The sequence below is a fragment of the Apium graveolens genome, chromosome 5 (assembly GCF_009905375.1).
Source record: "Apium graveolens cultivar Ventura chromosome 5, ASM990537v1, whole genome shotgun sequence".
NCBI lineage: Eukaryota > Viridiplantae > Streptophyta > Magnoliopsida > Apiales > Apiaceae > Apium > Apium graveolens.
This window is the reverse complement of record NC_133651.1, coordinates 237539060-237550414: the sequence shown is the minus strand read 5'-3', so window position 1 is coordinate 237550414 and position 11355 is coordinate 237539060.

Here is an 11355-nt window from a genome sequence, read left to right as displayed (position 1 = left end):
AATCCCGAAACTAGAAAAATAAAATTTTTAAAATTTTCAAATCATTTTTGGAGCGCAACTTATACCTGCATTTGACGATTAAACGAAACAACGTGCGGGTCAAATTAATCCCAAAAATCACCAAACAAGTTTTAAAATTCTTAAAATATTCCAAACGTAATAAAATACGAGTTTCGTAATTTTTGAAGAAACTCAAAAATAAATACGAGTTTCGTAATAAATATTGATTTTACAATTAAATACAATCAGAATATCATTTAAAAATAAATAATTAATAAAATACTGATTTCTAAATTTTATAAACCCCTAAAAATAATAAATAAAATTATAGAACAACAAAAATAATTTTAGAAACCATTTTAGCATTTGTAAGAATAATTATTCAATAAAATTACTTTAAAATTGAATTCAGTTCATGAAGCTCGATAATTAATTACAAAATTAATCTCCACATCCAACAATCGTAAACAATTAATACCACAACAACACATAGCTGATAGAACCATCACATACTTTATTTATTTAATAATTCAATAATTACATTTACATATCGGATCCAAAATAGATTACTTAGCCGCTAAGTAACTAAAAAGATGATATGATTTTAATATTAGAATTGGATAATTATCAAAACATAGATTCTTATAAAATACTCTATTCAAAAGTGAAGTAATAATGTCTCGCCTTTTAAGAATATGGATTCTTATCGATATATAAAATGATTTACGTATCGAAAATTTTACCCCGGGACACGTACAGGTCAAACCGTATCCCGGATCAAAAAAGTCAAAACACGGAAAGTGTTCAGAATTATCAGATTAGGTCAGGAAGGAGTTTTCGGAAGAGTTTCGGGTTGTAAAAACGCAGAAATGATTGAAGTGGGACGATTTCTGATTCTAAAAAGGAATTTTATAATCACGTGAAATAATCATTATTAATTCTATAAATCCTTATAAAATCATATCATAGTCCAAAAATTACCAGAAAAATACCAAAATTATCTACATTTAATTTTGGATACTTAAAAATTAAAATATCCTAATTTCATCATAAATAAACATCCAAATATTAATATCAATCATCGAATAATTCACCAAAATTCATATAAAATCACATAATAATTATTTATTGATAAAAATAATTACATAATATTTCTTAGACGTTACAGATATCCCTTTCAAAGCCAACTCACTAACATTAATCAGCTATCCGTCATGTTTATAACCAAATGTGATGATTAGTGATAGCATTAAGGTTACATGGGATAAAATTGAAATACTGAGATATGTGCAGATCAGAGCAATATGATAATGTACTATATGTTCTGAATTTATAACGGTTAATGCCTTTTTAATTGGATAAAATTGTATTAACAAAAATACTAAGGTTTGGTAAGGTTAATTTCTTTTAAGAGTCATATGGAGTATCCTAATTGGCAAATAGAGAAATTTTTGACACATTATAATTTTGTTCACAGTTGCATGTTAGTAATAAGTTACTTACATTGAAAATTTTATGGTTCGATTCAAGCCTCTAATTCATTCAAAATTTCATCAGCAATCCAACCATATCAATATCATAATCTAATAACCCTAGCAACGCATTCTCCGACCAAACCGTACTAATTTTCGGCCAAATTCCATTTTGCTTCATTCGTACACAGAAAATTACAATACATAGCTTAAAATAAAGCTTAAAGTATACACAATCAAACCCCTAATAACAAACTAACCTCAGATTCTTGCAACTTCAAAAACGGATTAAAATAAAAATTACATAAACTTGAAACTAAGAACTAACACTTAGAACATTACTTTGATGAATTAAATAGCATAATCAATTGTAAACAAGTATATGAAACTATACCAAGCATCAAATTCAACCTAGAACCCCATAATAAAAAATCCCCAAATTCAGTTCATGAACACTAAAATACGAATTGAAAATCGATGCAACAAAACACAAAATTGATGGTATGAATAGAAAGTAGAGATCAAGAGGATCATTTTGGTTACTCACATGAAAGATTTGAGCAACAAAATCACTATGAAATCGAAGGTTTAATTCTCTGCTTGTTCTTCACCAACACTACTTGTTCTTGATTTTCTGATTTTTTTTATAATAATTAACTAATTAATTAATAATAAATCAGCTATTTATATTTACCAAAATAATACCCCTAAATAAAATTAAGAGTCTAATTACACATCTAAAAAAATTATTAAAATTTGTAATGGGGTCAATTGTATATATGAAGTGATTAATGGAATTACCATATTAGAGTCACTTTGCCATTTGCTTGTACTCAATATTTGACTTTGATGTCAAATATTTTAGAGGAGATGTTAAATCATAATTCATATTGATATTTTAAAGTGATAAGTGCAATCTTTTAATAATGTGGCATGGCCGACCATCACGCTTTTCTCGTTCTGCACCGTCTCTAGCTCTTCCTCGTCCATCGTTGACCTCCTCTTCAGTTCCTTGACCTTGACCATCCTGCCCTCCATGTCTCGGACCTTATCCTCCACGGCAGCAGCCCATGGAGCTGCCTACAAAAAAATACACAAGGCAAAAATGTCAAATGAAGGAAGAAGAGAAATATCACTACACCATAGATTGCCTAACTGAACATTTCAGGGGGGTGTTACCTTAGATAATGTTGCTATAGATGTGAAATTTTCACTCTATCACAACACCTATAATATGTGGGTTACTAAATCTATATTACTATGTTGCCATAGGCCACTGAGGTGTTAAGTAGAGGTAACATGCTACAGTGTGTTGCTATAGACTAAAAATAAAAGAAAATTTAAATTTTAACCAAAAATAAAATTTATTTCTATAATTATTTGATTTGGATAAATAATTTATGGATTTGTCTGGGAAAGTATTTAATATCAAATAATTGACTTATGAACATATTGTAATAAGTAAAATAGTTTATTTAAATATAAAATTATTTATTAATTATTTTGATAAATTTAAATAATTTTTATTATAATGTTACTTCTTTAATTATTTATTATGCTCTAGTTATTTATTCTGCTCAAATAATTTATTTTTACAAAATAATCTGTGGTTTTATTGTAATAATTATAGCAGAATTGAAAAGTACTTAGATAGAAAACATAAAATAGTAAGAAATTAAATTGGCTGGGCTGGGCTGGATGGAAAATTAAATGGGCTGGACTTGGTGACAGGCTAAATGGGTTGGACTTGGTGTAAAATAAAAGAAAAATGTACGACCTAGTTTTAATGTATAGGCGGGGAGTTAAAAATTTCAGATAAAAAATAAAGGGGAAACTATATTGGGCAAAAGGGGGGAAATTAGGGATGAAGAGCATTTGCGGCGGGGAGTGAAATTACGGGGCACAACATTCAGAGCATTAGGGATTTGAAGCATTCGGAGCGCAAGATTAGGGTTCAATTACGATTAAAGCACAAGATTAGGGTACAATCGAAGTTCCAGTGAAGAATTAGGGTTTATCTGTTTGAAGCTTCGTTTTAAGGTAAAAACTATGTTCCTCTTCTGAAATTACAAGATTTGTGTGTTGGAGTTGTAGTGAAGCATGTTTATCTTATGTGTGTAGCTTTGTTTGATTTGCATTTACATCTACATCTCTGAATCTCTCTCTCTGATTTGCATTTGTTTTGCATTTTCCATCTCCATCTCTGATTTGCATTATCTTTGTTTGATTTGTTTAATTTGCATGTTATCTTTGTTTGATTTGATTTGTTTAATTTGTATGGTTTGAAAAACCCACAAACTTAAGCACTGGGGTTTCCTCAAAAGCTTAATTTTGGCTTGTAATGCTATGAATTTAGTGATTAGCAGCATGCATACTATATGTGTTTGAACAGAATATGGTTAATTTTAGATATTATGTCAATATAAGAGGTTAATATGTCAATGTAAGATATTAAATGATAGGCTATTATTTAGGATATGAGTTTCTTAGTTTATTATATATGATGGGTCTTGGTTAAATATTAGTATGATAGGTGTTGATTAAATATTTGACTGCTAGAATTAGTATGTAATGAATAGAATTAGTATGATAATATTTGTAATAACCCCAAAATTTTGGACTTTTTGTAACCCTTATGAATAGTGATTTTGCTGATTATGCTGAATAAGAAAACTTTTAATGCCACACCTTGTAGAGGTTCTTTTATTGTTATTCTAAGATCTTATTAGTACTCTATATGGTATATAAGTGTATGTAAAGATCGTCAGAATCCAAATTCGAACACTTTGATTTTTCCCGAAAATCCACCAGATACCGAAAGAATTGAGTATAAGGTAACCGGATAAAAAGGATTTAAATTCAAGGATTATAAGAGAGGATCATAAAAGGAATATAATGTATTGAGAAAGGTTAAGGAAACCCAAGTAATAAGATCCCGGGTATGATCCCTCAAACGATAAATGAGAACGAAAGTTAAGCGAACCGTATAACATATCAGCGGTCATTAGCCAAGTAATTAGGAGTTAATCAAAGAGGTTAATGATGATGATGTCATCACACCAACAAGAAGAGGACAAGTGTGGGAAGATGACATAGGAAAATGACATAAGCATGACCAAAGGGAAGGAAGTGTTGGTTGATTATAAACCACACAAAATTTACCATGGTTAAAAAGTAATTAAGCAAAACAAAAGGCAAAACAACCAACAAAACAATTCATAACACAAAAACACAAAGTTGACCTTCATTTCCAACAAGAAGCTCTCGGCCTTTATCCATTTCAAAGGAAGAAAAAACTCAAATCCAAGTTCCAAGCTTTGTTAATTAGTGAGGTAATTATCTAAGGTTCCTTGTACATAGATATAGATATCCTATAAGTATAAGCTTCAAATTCCTTCACAATCTCTTCCTAAAATTCATGGAAGAAGAGAATGAATAGTGTTTTTCAAGAACTTGAAATTTTGATCTTGTGTTTTTGTTTAGATAAAGCTTTAGTAAGGATTTTCCAAGGTTGTTTCAAGCTCAATACTTACTCCTACTCATAAGGAAGGTATAATCTCTTAACCTTGAATTGTTATTGAATTTTAAGAGCTTATTATGAGTAGTATAGTTCATGGGAGGCATGATTATTGAATATTTAGAGATTGGTTAGTTTTGTAATGTTTTTGGAGTTGTAAATCTTGATGATTAGTTAATGAACTTAAGTAAGCTCTTAGTTCATGATTGAGAAGTAGTATAAATTGGAAATATTGAGTTGTTGTGGCTGTTATAGTAATGAATGGATGAAGTTTGGTTGTAGTGGTGATTGTGGGTTGAATTGTGAATTGATTGGAATGGTTTAAATTTGGTAATCGCGTAAACATAGCCGTCGTAATGCCCGATTTACTTTAGACTGTTTTTGTTCTTAACATCAGGACCCGAGAGCTCACTGTTAGGTTTTGACCATTGCCATGTTTAGATAGTTCATGTTACGAGCTTCGTTTTGATATGTGGTTCGCTTGAATCCGATGTACGGTTTAGGAGAAACGACTGTTTTAAGTAACGACATTTCGTGACCGAACCATTACCCCTCGCCTTACTTTGAAACCTTGGTTAAGGCCCTTAAATGACTAATTGGAATATGAAACAATTATGTAAAGTGGATGAGGTAGTTGGTAGGGTACTCGCGAAAGAATCTCCTTAAAATTCTTAATGGTTAATTTATTAAAAACGGTGAAGCCAAGGGTACTCGAACGACTTATGTGATTAGTTAAGCGTAGAAGTGACCATAAGCGAACATTAAGGTTCAATTGGTTAAAGTCTAGTTTCTTAAGCGACCGGGGTTTAATTCTGACTTATGTTGTTGTTCATAGGTTATCAGACCCACTCTAAGCTTAAGTCTATCCGGGAACACTCATGCAAGTTTTCTACCCGTTATACTGTTGTTGTGATGTAAATATATGTATATGCATTATCTTGTGATAAGTGCATGATTGTTATTAGCAAATCTTGCGATATATTGGAGCATGCTGATATGGTATATATGCATGTCTATTTCGTAATCTTGATATCTCTTTGTTGATTCAAATGCTTAAAAGTTGCATAATAGCTATGCTAGATAAGCAGTAGTTGCGTATACCCTTAGTATAAGGGACCCAAAGACGAACATTTTCTAAACTGGGAGTCGATGTTCCCGAGTATAATATATATATATATATATATATATATATATTGATATAGTTTTCAAAACTATTAATCGAATAAGGTTTATTCGATAACTTTATTTTATTTAATGAATATTATTTTGAATATTCATTCGAGGACTAATGACTCCGTTTATTTTATTTAAGGAATATTATTTTGAATATTCATTCGAGGACGTATGACTCCGTTTATTTTATTTAATGAATATTATTTTGAATATTCATTCGAGGACTTACGACTCCATTTATTTTATTTAAGGAATATTATTTTGAATATTCATTCGAGGACTTACGACTCCGTTTATTCTATTTAATGAATATTATTTTGATTATTCATTCGAGGACTTATGACTTCGTTTATTTTATTTAATGAATATTATTTTAAATATTCATTCGAGGACTTACAACTCCGTTTATTCTATTTAATGAATATTATTTTGAATATTCATTCGAGGACTTATGACTCCGCTTATTTTATTAAATAATATTCTTTATTTTATTAAAGAACAAATGTTTCGATAATCAGACTTATTTTCGATTATTAAAATAAAGATCGTACTTTCGTATAAGTATATCTTGGGTTATTTAATATTCATTTCAAGTATGAGTTTTAAAACTTCTACTTCAATCATTTTTATAAAGATTATTCTTTATGGAAATATTATTTAAATAATAATATTCAGATATTTTCTAATATATTTGGACTGATTTATTTTATTAAATCATCATTACTCCAAACATTCTTAAGAATGTTTTCGAGTCTTCAAAATGATTTTTAAAAGTTAGGGCGGATCTCAAAACTCATTTTTATATTTAAGATCCTCCTTTCGAAGGGGATTTAAATACTCGCTCAAAACCTGAGGGATCCGGCTCTGTGGTGTATTTTACATTCGCAACGAGGTTGATGTTTTGAGAAAATAGTTTGATTACTTGCCCAATGTTTGGGAAGTAAGCCCATCTAATTGAGTCGGCATAAGCGACATGCCGGGGTACGGTCTATCAAAGTCTAAGTGGCTGGGTGGCGGTCCATCAACGCGTAAGAGGCCGGGTGGCGGTCCAGCACAAGGTCCTAATACGACCAGGGTGATAAGCGGTGGGGGATTCATCCATCTACCAATAGAAAAGGTTACTTATTGGTATCTTTGCCTGATCAGCAAGATATCGGGTTTATGCCAAAATTCTCTTCTTTCCAAAATTCATTGGATATTGCTACTCTGCTCATACTTTACATGACAGAGGTTTTCAGGAAATGTATGAGAGATATATATATATGGATATATATATCGGGACTTAATGAAGTATCTCGTAACTTTATTTCATTCAATAATATTTCAAAGATTGAATCTATTCAAGTCTTATCTTGTAGTCTCGTCTATGTGATGAACTTTTGAAACTAATTATAACTTGAACGGTGATAGTTCAAGTAGTATTCGGAAAAGATATAAGTATATTGGAGTATCTTGTAACTTCATCTTTTAAACTTATATCTAGTAAATGATTAGCTTATGCATGTCAAAGATTTTCAGAAAAATGTTGAGACAAGGTTAGATATATGAGATCACCTTGCAACGATATTTTTATACAGTTATAAACTGGAACTCTGTGTATATTATACATGTCAGAGGATTTCAAAGATTGTGAAAAGTATATATGTATATACATACTGAATATTTTGCGACTTGGTCATGTTAAGATAACAAACTTGGTTCATTTCTTCTTGACCAAGACTTTCATGAGTACTATGAGAATGCTCATATACTGTTAATTATTATACATATTATTTCGGTGGGCTTGTTGCTCACCCTTGCTTTCTTCTTTCATCACACAACAACAGATAGACAAGATGAACATGACCAAGCTCCCAATTTACGAGCGGATAGGAAACGTTCCGCAGTTTTCTGGAGGCGTTGATGCCGCAGTAGTTGAGGTAGGAATTACCAATAGGCTAGGCTTTCAACTTTTGATGCACCAGACTTATGTATCTATATGAATTGTAATAATGGCAAGGAAATGTAAATTTATTCAGAACCCTTTTGAGGTGTAATGGCTTATAATTGTGGAATAAAATGACTTGTGTTATTTTTGGTATTCATCTCTGAGACTATAACTTGTGGTGTGTGTGTATATTGTGGGGTCACAGTACGCAGTAGTTGGTTGTTTATTAAGATTAAGTGTTGTTAAGTTAAATGGAACTCGTGACAACCCGGATCCCCGACCCCGGATTTGGGAGTGTTACAGGAATGGTATCAGAGCCAAGTGTTATAAACCTCAGAGATGAAGTGACGTTAAAATAATAAGTACACTAAGATAAATAAGAACTCTTGCCAAGTTCATAGTCGGGCTACCTAACGTAGTACTGACAGTTAAAACCCTTATGGGAACCCTTATAAATATCGTGATAGAAGCGTAGTTCGCTATAGTATATGGTAGAGGGACTCCGAACCTTGAGGTTGAGGAGCAACCGCACGATGATGTTTTATTACTAATTGGAGATCGGATTGTGGATCCGATAGAGCGTCCTAACGCAGGACCGGATGATGTTCATATTGAGGATGTAGCGGTTGAGGATGTTGTCCAAGAAGGGATTGTTGCTGAGGAGGATCCCGTGGAGGATCCTGACAAGAATGAATAAAGGACCACTAAGGAATTGATAACCATGGTTAGGGCGACTACCAGAGGTAGGATTGGCCGGTCACTACCGGAGGTTCGTTCAAGTTCGTAAAGATAGTAGCCCCTTTAACGCGCTTACTCGTAAGACTGAGAAGTTCGAATGGACAGAGAAATACGAGAACAACTTTTAAGAACTGAAGCAAAGATTGGTGACGGCCCCTATGATGGCATTGCCGGATGGAAAAGGAGATTTTGTGATGTGTAGTGACGCTTCGCATAAGGAATTAGGGTGCTTCTTATACAACACAACAAGGTAATCGCGTACGCGTCAAGACATTTAAGGGAATATAAAATTCGATATCCCCATCCATGAGCTTGGGCTCGTGGCAATAATTTTTCCCTAAAGATTGGAGGCACTACTTGTATGGAGAGAAGTGCAAGATTTACACAAACCTTAGGAGCTCTAGTACATTTTTACGTAGAAAGAGCTCAACATACGCCAGAGGAGGCGGTTAGAGCTAATCAAGAATTATGATTGGGAGATTCTTTATCATTCGGGGAAATGTGGTGGCTGATTCCCTTAGTAAAAAAGAGAGACTCAAGATGAAAATGTCTTTGGGAGAATTGACAAGAGATTTTGAGAAAATGGAAATAGAAGTGAAGGTAACCGGAGCCGGTACCGAAAAGCTATTTGAAATTGCAATACAGCCCGAATTATTGGAGAAGATCATATTGTGCCAAGAAAAAAGTGATGAATAGAGGCAGAGAACCAATGACCGGAGAAGAGATTAATACCTAGAAAGATGATGAGGGAATAATGAGGTATCCCTACAAAATTTGGGTTCCAAATGTTCAAGAGCTTAAGGACTGGATCTTAGATGAAAGTCATAGTTCGAGGAATAAGATTTAGGGCAAACCCTGAATGTGATAGTCAGGGAGGTTGCCATTAAGAAAGAAGGAGCCCATAACATAATGAAGTGGAAAATGAGGATTTAAAACATGTAGGATGACCCCGATTATGGGGAGGAGGAGGGAACCTTCAGACTAAGGAAACAGAAGTCGGGTAAGGAAAGGAGACCCGAGACGGTACTCCTATACGACAATTTATGGACCTTTCTAGACAGAACTTAGACTATTATCCCCAACCACCACCCTGAGGAAATAATGCGGTGATAAATTCTTTCAGGACCTTTAAGTCGCTAAGCTCTCAGAGTTCCAAGGAACAAGCTGACCCAGTCGAGGCAAGAACCTGGCTAAAGGAAATATAGGAATTATTTGAGATTCTAAATGATTGACGAATCACAAAAGACTGTTTTTGTCACTTACCCTCCTAAGAGAGAGGCCACCCGCTGGTGAAAGGCCAAGGAAGGCACGGAGCAAGAGATTATAATAAACTGATTTAAGTTCAGTCAATTGTTTTCAGGAAATTACTTCCCAAGGTTATGGAGATAGTGTAAAAGCTTTAGAGCCAGAACAAAGGCAGACGAGTATGATGAATTATGAACCTAAGTTGTAAAAGTTGTCAAGATTCGTTCTGAGGACACTAATCCAGAATGACGGGATGTTTGAAATCAATGTTTATGTTGTGTTGGTTCATGAAATAATGATAAGAGAAAGGAAAATAAAAAGAAACTGAAGTGGAAAGGAATATAAAGGAAATAGAGTTGAGAAGTGATAAGGGAGTTAGGTATGGGAAACCCTAAGAAACCCTTGCAATAAATATAGAGAAGTGTGTCATCATCAGCGCGATGGTGACTGATCATGAGATAAATTCAAGGTTTGAAGGCGTAAGCGATACGTATAGTTAATCCCCTTGAAGTTGAGAGTATTCGATTAAACTTTGAGATAGACCGATGGATTAATAAGGAAACACGGATGGACTGAGGAGACAGGATAACAAGAATTTAGTAAAATGGGATGAAGGAAGTGACCTTCAAGAATGTGAAGTGTAAGACCGGTGGCTTGATACCCAGAAAGGGAGACACCAGGTATGAAAGATATCCCAACATTGAGATGACTGTTGAGATAAACAACAAAAGTAAATAAGGAATTATTAAGAAGAAGTTCACGTTGAACACGACCAATATCTTCCAGAACATCCATGTGATCATTACCAAATTAGGAAAGAAAAGTAGATAACCATTATCATTTTTTGGAGGCCATATTGATTGACCTCATTTTGAATACAGATGTTATTGTAAAATTAGGCATATACTATCGAGATGCGAATGATTGAATAAGACACCCTTATCAGGAATACATGACTTGATTTATCTATGGAAGGATGCAAGTACCTTTTTAAAAAAGGTGGAATTAAGGATGGAACCTCGATAACTTGAGATGAACCATAGAGGAATGCGTAAAGGTTGGCATTTCACCCTTAATAGGGACATTATGAGTTGGGTAGTATGGAACGAAGGACTAAGGTAACAACAACCTTTAAAGATCAGTAGAGAAATTTTTCAGAAGTACTTAAACAATGGTTCTAGTATTAGTAAATGGTATCTTGATATGCCCTGTACCTAGGGAGTACCGGATGAAGAATTTAAGGATAACCTTAGAGGTTTTACAAGGAAAAAGGTAATATTCAA